Source organism: Aphelocoma coerulescens, chromosome 13, assembly GCF_041296385.1.
Source record: "Aphelocoma coerulescens isolate FSJ_1873_10779 chromosome 13, UR_Acoe_1.0, whole genome shotgun sequence".
NCBI classification, from domain to species: Eukaryota; Metazoa; Chordata; class Aves; order Passeriformes; family Corvidae; genus Aphelocoma; species Aphelocoma coerulescens.
This window is the reverse complement of record NC_091027.1, coordinates 10,224,660-10,234,124: the sequence shown is the minus strand read 5'-3', so window position 1 is coordinate 10,234,124 and position 9,465 is coordinate 10,224,660. Positions and strand designations below refer to the sequence as shown.

Genomic DNA, 9,465 nt, shown 5'->3' with positions numbered 1-9,465 from the left:
TATCTGTGCATGGGGGCTTACTGATTAACAGATGGCACTGAGAAGGCAAATCTAGGAGCGTTGCTGGGGTGTAGAGGTATGTGGAAGAAGCAGTCTTTGATCTCTATGACAGCTAACTTGCACATATGAGGGAGCATTGACGGTGAGGGCATGCCTGGTTGCAGGGACCATATCTTCCATGACTGTGTTGATTTTTCACAGGTCATGGAGGAGACGCCACCCATTTCATTTTGGTGTTGGGAGAACAAACACAGGGGAATTCCATGGGCTATTAGTTGGAACTATGTGGCCCTTGGTAAGTTGCTCCTCCATGAGGGACTCCAGGGCACAAAGTTTTTCAATGGATAAAGATCACTGTTCCACCCATATTGGTGTGTCAGTTAGCCAATTAATGTGTGAGTGGTCATGCGCAACAGCGGCCCACCCTAAAAACCCTGGGCTGCTGGAACAACAACTTGAGTTCCCCACTGGGACAAGGTATCTCTACCCCACAGGGTAAACCCTGCATCAATAACAAAAGGCTGGACAGTAGCCGAATTTCCTTCCGGGCCTTGGATAGTCACATTTTGGGTGCTCCTTAAAGCTGTAGCTTTGCCCCCAACCCCAGCAATGTTCCCAGTCACTGATTCGAGTTCCCATGCCTGGGGCCACTCTCTACGAGAGATCACAGTGACATCTGCCCCGGTATCCACCATACCTGGCATGTGAACTCACTCACCCCCTTGGCTCAACTCACATTCAAGGGTTGGCCAAATGGGTCCCATCACTTCTGCCCGGAAGACTTGACAGCTCCTGCTGGGCCGTCAGGGAATCTTTTGGGATTTCTCGTCCTTGTGCGATCGTAGCACCTTCTGGAATAAAAAGAGGAGCATGATGACATTCAACCAGGAATACCAGCCCTCCTCCCCCATTGGTGGTTAGTATGGATGGGAAGACCTGAACTCCCAGGTGCTTCGATGCTGCAAGTCCAGTAATAAAAATGTCTGACTCCAGAGGGATGGGTATCGCCACTTGGGCCAGAACAGATCTGTCACCAGTTTTTTTAACAAGAAGGCTGGAGGTCAGGACGATTGGCACTGTCTTCCCCAGTTCCCAAGTATAAAATTCAACTGCCGCATCGGCTAGCTCAGCTTCTATCCAGTCCTGTAAAGTGTTCTTTTTTTCGTGGCACGGTAGCTCCATTTATGTCTTCACACAGAGCTGTATCGCGCTGTCTGCTCAGTTTCCCAAGAGTGGTGCTTGTGTGTTCGGTCGGTGGCTGCAGCAACATCCCTGCCCCAGGTGGCCCGAACCTGGAATGAAAAGCTCAGGCACAGGTGTTACTGCCTGGGGTTCTTTACATCCCTTTGCCCAGTGCCCCAGCTTTCCACAGCGGTGACACCTGCTCTGGGATGGAAGTTTTCCTCCTTGACACACCACCTCCATGACCCCCCTCTTTTATTATTTTGAATTTTGGGGTCAATTGACACCAACTTTATACAGGTTCCTACAGTTAGATCTAAGGTGGAAGGAGGATCTAAAGGCAGGGCCCTGAGAACAGCTTTGCAGGCTTTGTTCACATTGGAGCAGGCCAGCTCTGTTAGCAGCTGCTGTTGCAATTCGTGCCCCTCTGTGCGTGAACGGCCTGTGTGAGGCGCTCTACAAAATCTACAAAGGGTTCTGATCACCCTTGCAGGACTTGTGTGTAGTGGGTCTTGGAGCAGCAGTGGTGGGAGCAAGGAACTGGGACTCTGAGCAGCCTGCTTGATGTTTTGCAGGACTGCTTCAGGGATGTTAGCAGCCTGATCTTGGGGCTTAGTCCAAGCCCCTTCCCTGCAAAGGTGGTCCAAAGAGAGCACTGCAAGTTGGGGATTGCTCTGGTAGGAAGCAAGAAGATCTTGCAGTGCCCTCTTCCACGTCCTTTCCCAGAGGAGATACTCAGTCTGGGAAAGGAGGCAGGCCAGAACATTCTTAAAGTCATAAGGGACTAAAACTCTAGGGGAGAAAGAGGCAAGGCAAGGAGCAAGCTCCGAAAGTACTGAGACTCTCAACCAAACTCCTTGCTCACCTTGCACAGCTCTTTTAGGTTGGCATGAGGGAAGGGTTCCCATCAGAGGCATGCTCAGGCTCAGCTGTAAACAACTGGCATAGCTTGCATCTGATCTGCATCCCCACTTCCAGGTCTGGGGTCGTGGGAACTGGAAGGGGGGGGCATAGGAACTGGAAGTAGGGAGGTAGGGGGTGGAGCTTTCAGGGTGGTGAGGAGCTGGCAGGGTGGAGCTGGGGAGGGGGAGGGGCCTGATGAGGTAGGAGAAGCCCAACACAGTAACGCCCATTGACGCAGGAGTGGGAGGTGCCGATGCGAGGGAAGGGGGTGGAGAGAAGGGGGAGGAGCAGGGGAAGGGCTGAGGGCAGAGCTGTACGAAGCAGCGGGAAACTGGGAAGATGAGTGACACAAAATGGAGGACTCTTTGTCTTCTCCCAAGATGGCGGGCACTGCCATGAGATTGTCGGTGCCATCTTGGGTAGATAAAAAGGGATTAATGGGGGAAGAGTAGGAAGGGGGGCAGAACTGGGGTGAGAAGGGATTGAGATCTTTAGGGGGTACAATGGACTCTTTCTCAGGCAGAGCAGGGGACGAAGGAGAGGAGAAGGGGTTTAGGGAGAAACTCAAGCTGGGGCGTGCACACTCAGCTTAAGGCAGGTGGGGAGAAGCTTCTGGAGAGCCGGGGAGACAGGGGCAACCCCGCACCAATAGGTGGTATACTTCTCCAAGGCTAGTCCTGTTAGGAACACAGGGAGAAGGAAAGCCGGGAGAGCCATGGCAGAGCTGGTCCCCACCCGGCAGGCTGCATCGGAGCCGATCCGATCGCAGTGAGCCACACTGGGTAGAGCGGGGCTGTGGGGAGCCAGGGGCTTGGGAAGATGAGGGAATACAACTGGAGACAGAACTGGGGTCGCCCTCCCCCCTGGACCTCTTCAGAGCATTTATAATGGCTGCACACAGGGGCATGTACGGATAGACAGCTCTGTCTCCCGTGGCAGCCACTTCCCCAAGCCGCTCGCTGACTCAAGCCCAAAACATTGGGTCTCACACGCAGTCAGTGGCACCAGGGAAGCAGTGAAAAACCCACCTTACAAAGCTCTTTAAGAGACCTTTAGAAAACCTAAAATCATAACTTTGAAAGATACAACTGGGACATAAAAACTCTGCTGAGCCTGGGATAATTTATTTCCCATGGCTCATGTCTTCCCCCACTGGGTGCAAAACAAACAAAGAAAAAAAACCCGCGGGTTTCCTCCTCTCTGTGCTGGAGCTGCCTGCACTGCACGTGTCACGCCGGGCACCGGGCACCCCAAGGTTTGCACTTACTGCAGCAATATCCTGGAACGAAGAAACCGGTGGGAGTCCTCCTTCTAGCTGCAGGTCTCCGGAGAGAGGTCCTGCAGATTCTTGGAGAGCTGCATGCACACAGCAGCAGCAGAGCACGCTGGCGGCAGTGTTGGCACGTGCTCAGTGGCGGCCGTCTGCATGCCAGAAGCAGCAGCAGTGGTCTGCACGGAGGCAGCGTGTGCTCCACAAGAAGCAGTTGGAGACCGGCGACAACTCTTGCTGGCTCCAGCTGACGAGGACGCCCAGGTCCGCCTCTGCTTGGGAAGCAGGCAGGATGGTGGACAGTGGGTCACACTGGTCAGTGGCCCCACGTTGGGCACCAGCTGCCGCGGTGCCACACCAGCTAGCACACTGCCTGCACCACGATTCGGCTTCCGTTCGCCCCTTTGGAGCAGGCAGAGATTGCCCAGTGCCCGGGACAGCGTGCTAGCCGGCGCGGCACCGTGGCACTACATATTTGCACTTCTATATTTTTCTTTGGCATAAAATCCTCCCCTTTTCAGTCACTCAGCCTTGTCCGCCTTGCTAAAACATTATGTAGCTGTAATGCCTTTTCCTCAAGCTTTTGCGTTAGTCATTTAATCACCATCTCCCATCAGGTGTTTTTGTTTAGCTTGTGTTAAAAATCCACACTCTGCAGCAGGGGAACAATTTCCACAGCACAAATCAAAGCAGGAATCTCTAAAATATACCATTCTTAGAAAAAAAAAAAAAATTAGACTTAGTGATAAAACATAATTTAGACAATTTTTGCTACTTTCATTAACAGGAAAAATCCCAGTCCAGCAGTACATGATATCAAAGGGAAACTCATGGGAACAGTGGCAGAGAATGGAGCTGATGTAAAAAGCTGTTCCAACACAGAGAGAATATAAAGGAGAGTTTAGTATTCCTTCTGCACTCTTCATCCTTCTTCTAAAGCATACCTGTTATCTCACAGCTATAGGGTTCCCTGCCCCAGGTGCCACTTCCATCAGGATTTGATGAGCCATAGTCCACCTTGCAAAGCCTGGCCATGTGTTGGGGTTTCAAGAGGTCTAGGGTTTTTTTCTGTTAAAGGAATTTTCCCCCATTCTGTTACTAAGATGACAAATCGCTGGGTACTTAAGAGAAAACAAAAGACCTGACTACCCTTTTGTTTCACCTGGATGTGGGGTCAGTTCGCTCTGGTGTTTAGAGAAGCTCCTGGTTCTTTTCAGCCGCTTTTTCTTTCTGCAGAGAAACATCCCAGGATCCCCAGCCCACCTTCCCTGCCCCACTGGAGTCCGGGCTGTAGCTGCCCTGCCCCGACGCTGCTTCGAGCCTTCACTGCGTTGTAGCCGTGCTCGCCCTGCCTGCCCAGACCCCCAGAGGGTTTCTCCGCTTGGATACATCACGTCTGCCACCCGGGATTTGTGCTCAGCCTATTGCTCCAGCCTGCTGCTCCAGCCTGCCACTCCAACCTCCCGCTCCAGCCTGCCGCTCCAACCTGCCATTCCAGCCTGCTGTTCCTGAAGGTCCAGCCGGACACTGGAGCCATCCTTCCCCAGGACCCCAGGCCACCAGTGCCACGTGCTCCCCGAGCTGGCTCCGAAGCGCCCCCTGCAGCCGCGGGGGAACCATCGCACCTGCCCTGCTCACCGGGAGCCGCCAGCGCCCCTGCTGGCTGCGAGCGGAACTGCACCCGAGGGGAAAGGGCCTGACAGCCGAGAAGGCTGGGACTGGGTTTGTGATTGTTTGCTGTTACTGCCACAGTTATTGTTGTTTGTTTGACTGGTTGTATATATAATAGTAAAGAACTGTTATTCCTATTTCCCACATCTTTGCCTAAAAGCCCTTGATTTCAAAATTATAATAACTCGGAGGGAAAGGGCTTATATCTGCCACTTCAAGGGAGGCTTCTGCCTTCCTTAGCAGACACCTGTCTTTCAAAACCAAGACACCATGGAAAGCAGCATTGCACAGTTACTTGTCTTTCTCCCAGATTTATGGTGAAAGTCTAGAAAAAACATAAAGAGGCTATAAAGCTTTACACAAATCACCTGAGAGATTTTACATTTTGTTATCTAGGAATTAAAAGTTATCATTAGAAACTATTTTGTCTGGTCCTGTTGCTCACTGCAAATGAGTCAATCTTCTCCAGGAGCAAGTCAATAAAAGTCCAACTCCACCAGGATGGGGGCAAGTAAGAACTCATCACACAGCCACCACCCCTTTGCTTCCTGAGGCATTTTAGATTTATCATTACTATTTTTTTCTTGCCTCTGTCACCAGAGGAGACTCATCCTGAGGCAAGGCACATCTCCAGGAACGCACGTGACAGGTTAGCTCAGCAGCAAAACCAACAAGCTGCAAAGCCAATGCAGTAATGACCTCATGCATTACAATGCTCGCTGTGTAGTAATGCCACATTTAAATAACAGACTGCAAAGATCATTAAAGCCAATCAAATGTATAGATTAGCCCATAAAATCTCTTTAATGTCTCCTATATTCTAATACCGTGTGAAAGAGCAACCCCAGTCAGCAGTGGATGCAGGTGCTCGGCAGTAGCATTGGGCTTTCAGCATCCTTACCTTGGAGGTTGCCTTCCAGTTTTATCACTGCAATTTTTTACATCCTAAATTCTCCACAAGGAGAGGTGTAGCTGATGATTGTGGCCATATTTTTGCTGTAATCTCCAAAAAAATATCAGATCCAGCACAGCTGCTCTGCCAGCCCCAGTCTCAGCACCCCAGCCCTGTTTTGTGGTTCCACCAGCCCAGCCTGGTAACAACACCATGGGGATCTCTCCTGCAGTGCAATGGAGTTACAATCACAGAGTCACCAGGGTTGGAAGAGACCTCCAAGAAAATCTAGTCCAACCATCAACCCAACCCTACCATAATCACACCTAAACCATACCCCAAGTGTCACATCCAGACTCCTGTTGAACACTTTCAAAGATTGTGACTCCACCAGCTGGGCAATTTATTTTAATGCCTAATCACTCTTTCAGTGAAAAAGAAATCTAATGTTCAATCTGAACCTTCCCTGACACACAGCTCTCTCCATTGTTTCCAAGTCAGTTGGATAGAGAAGTTTTCATGACAATAAACCCCTTTAGCAAAAATCTTTATCATCTAGGGGGAAAGCAGCTGCTTCTCATGTTGTCCATAACAGACTGCCACGGGACACCAAGTTCCTAAATGGCTATTCCTCCCTAACCAGCCGAGATCCCATATGCTCATTTTCTTCTTTTTATAGACGCGCTTCATGATTATGTACCATGCCTGATGTTTCTATTTACAATATTTCTAGTTAGATTTTATTTAAGTTTACTTACAAAAATATAATTACATTTTTACTTTGACTAGATGTGTTTACCCTGCCAACGTGGTATTATGCATGCCAGAAAGAGAGATGGGCGAACAGGTGAAGAATAACTCACCTCCATCAGTATTTTGCAAATCCTCTCCTACATCCACGAAACCTGCTAATATTAACAGATGGCATATCCTTCCTGCTGGAAGACAGACACCAAATCCTGACCTGAAGGGCCATGTTTGTGGTCTCACTTCCCATTTCACAGCAGAGAAATCTTTAGAGCCCAGCAAACTCTATTCTGTGCTCATATATTCTCTAGATGGGGAACTTGCCTACTACCTCTTAAAACAGCTGCACTAGCAAGAAGGCTAAAATGACAATCTTCCAGGAAAGACTTCACGTTTTACCTTGCAGATCAGGCAATTTAAGCCACGTTGTATATGTTAATAAAAGCAATTTTTTAAGTTACCTTTTAGTATAAGAAGTGTCTGCTACAGGAAATAAATTCAGCAATTAATATTGGCCATAACCTTACAGCAACAATTTTTCCTAAATAATTTCTTTTTTTTAAGAACCACAACTTGTGCTGAAAGAACATTTGCATTTTATTACCCCTAAATGTTTAACTACCATAACTAATGCTTGATTAATAAATGGCTAGCTACTGCTGTTACTTGCAAACTCACAATTTAGATATGGCAAATTATTTGGTCCTTCTCAAGCAGCAACATAGGGAGAAAAGAATCAAAATAGGAAAACAGGTTTAATTCAGAGTGTCTCTTAGGCCTCAGTCTATTATTCCAGCCAAGCTCATTATATGCTGGGTAAAGCTATAATGTTTATAGGTCTTATTTAAAATTGAAATTGTGGGACAAAAAAAGCTGAAGTTTATGTGGCCAGTCTTCCACAGTACAGCTCTCAGCTGGACACATCCCTTTCAGAGACTTCCTCAAGGCAGGAGAATTCATAATGCTTTTGGGGGATCCTGGGGGAACCCAGCCTACATTCAGCACCTAGAATCAACATCTAAGTGAAAGACAGGTATTTTGGGCGGGTTTTTTTTTGTTGTTGTTGGATTTTGGATTTGTTTGGTTTGGGACTTCTTGGGAGGGTGTAGAGGTTTTTGTGTGTTTGGTTTTCGTTTCTTGTTGTGTATCTGTGGGATTTTTTTTTAAAGACTCAGACACTATTTTCCCTCTTCCCTTTATTTTTTTATTTATTGAGCATGTCATTAACTCACCAAGTTGGTAGCTGTAGAAGCATGAAGGCTTTGGGACTAATTTGAATTAAAATGAAACATTGTGGATAATACTTGTTTGCTTCCAGGCCTTCGCAATGGAGCCTTCAGGGAAAAAAAAATGCAAAAGAAAATATGAATTGGACTTCAAAGCTGTTAAAACAGTCTGGCTGGAGGCCTTACCTGAGGTGGCTGTTTTATTCAAATGCAAATATGTAAGACATTTAACTATGCACAAATCAGATCTCAAGTGCTTTCTATTGCTTCAAATGTTCCTCTCCCCAAATCCCATTTCTAAATGCTTGTGCCTTTTAGGTGGCAGCTGATTCAGCAGTTTCAACTTGCTTTTCTTGGAGATAAGTGATAAGTGATGCTTGGCCTGGGAGCTGCAGCACCACACCTGAGAACCAGCCCTGTTTGCTCTTCACACCTCGGGTGGTCCACAAAGCCCAAGAAAGTAAATCTTCTCCAGCCCCAATCCTGCATGATGTCAAGTTTATAAATATGACTTTTGATTAAAATTATTTCAGCAGAGCTACATGACAAAATAGAAGAACCAGCTGAGTAGGAAGGAAGAAGCAGAATAAGAAATCTTAGGAAGCGGCAGAATAAATCTTCCAGTCTGGACAATTTTAAAGGAAAATAGTGCAGTTAATGGAAATCTCACCATGCAGCCAAAAGGAGGAAAGCAGAACTGACAGCTAAGAATCAACTCCTGTTCTGTTTTTTTCAAGACATCAACAAAGGTTACAACCTGATGCATGGCAGCTGTGGACACAACTGTCATTTCAGATTTGATTTCACAATATATGCTTTCAAATTAGGCAGACTTCAACACTGATTAGGAACAGGCTTTTCTTCTACAAATGCTTATAAGAAGGAAGTGCTTTCTCACAAGTCATACAGCCTTACAACCCTTTGGCTTGTTCCAGAGATACATCAAAAATATCCACCCCCATAATCACAGCCTTTTTATCTTGGCAGGTCCTTCCAAGTGCTCAGTACTCTGAATTTTCCACCACTATCAATAGTGTTAACAACTAATACTTGGTAATTTTTCAGAACTCCTTTCAAGCCTTTCAGGAACTTACTTGTATGAAATATTAACAAGAAAAATGTTCTGAAGTACTAATAAATTTGTCTCTCTCCAGCCTCTAACATAGATGAAGAGCTCTACAGGGAATTTTCAAGTTCTCTTTAGGTCCCAGGGGTCTTCAGGGTGTTGGTTGGTAACATCATCCTGCAAACAAGCAGCTCAATCTCACTGACCCAAGACAAGAAAGAGAATCACCAGGACAGCCCTCAGCCATCATAAGCCATGGCCATTCCCCATCCCAATATCCAGGGATATCCTAGCTCTGTGTTTAAGCAGCCAGCCACTTCTCAAAGCAAACAGCCGGGTTCATAAATGTATTTAACTGCCTAAAGATGCAGAAAAGCACCCAGGGAGAGCTGCTGAAATCCTTTAAGTGAGTAACTCCAATTTACTTATCTGTGTGCATAAACTGCTCATGAATCCCACACTCTGGGAGCAAAACTGGTCTGAAACCGAGCAAACCAGAGCATTTCTG

At 47.3% G+C, this 9,465-nt stretch overlaps 1 long non-coding RNA gene across 1 annotated transcript; it reads left to right on the top strand.

The window, feature by feature from the left end:
* The first annotated feature begins 7,578 nt into the window (after nucleotides 1-7,578).
* Nucleotides 7,579-8,981, top strand: LOC138118298 (uncharacterized). The gene is made up of 3 exons (XR_011155083.1): nucleotides 7,579-7,698; nucleotides 7,984-8,109; nucleotides 8,210-8,981. It is a non-coding gene; the product is annotated as an uncharacterized lncRNA (long non-coding RNA).
* Nucleotides 8,982-9,465: the final 484 nt, after the last annotated feature.